Here is a 545-nt window from a genome sequence, read left to right as displayed (position 1 = left end):
TATCACATCATAATGCACTTTTAAACGAGTGACTGAAAGGTCATGTAGACAAGAAAGAAGACCTCAATGTGACTACAAAAATGATTAAAAAGTGAACGTCTTTGCGTATTCTGTTTTGTTTAAACCATTAATTGTGTGTGTTTGTGTATCTGTGTCTGTGTGTCTGTGTGTGTGTGTATAAATATATGATGTAAGCATAAGTACATGTGAATAGTTACATAGTTATACACACACACATGTATAGATATAGATTTGTGCACATGCATGTACATGCAGTTTAAAAATTGCCTATATATATATATATATATGTCTTTCTGTATGTATAAATGATTTACTATACATACATACATACATACATACATACATATATATGTATGTATGATTTACAAAGAATAAGTCCTGTGGTGGTGGTGGTGGGGGGCAATTTGTTCGACTAAAGGCGGTGCTCCAGCATGGCCACAGTCAAATGACTGAAACAAATAAAATATATATATATATATATATATATATATATTATTATATGTATTTATTTTCTCCAAGTAAAT

The sequence above is a fragment of the Octopus bimaculoides genome, chromosome 30 (genome assembly GCF_001194135.2).
Source record: "Octopus bimaculoides isolate UCB-OBI-ISO-001 chromosome 30, ASM119413v2, whole genome shotgun sequence".
Taxonomy (NCBI): Eukaryota; Metazoa; Mollusca; class Cephalopoda; order Octopoda; family Octopodidae; genus Octopus; species Octopus bimaculoides.
This window is presented reverse-complemented; position numbering follows the sequence as displayed.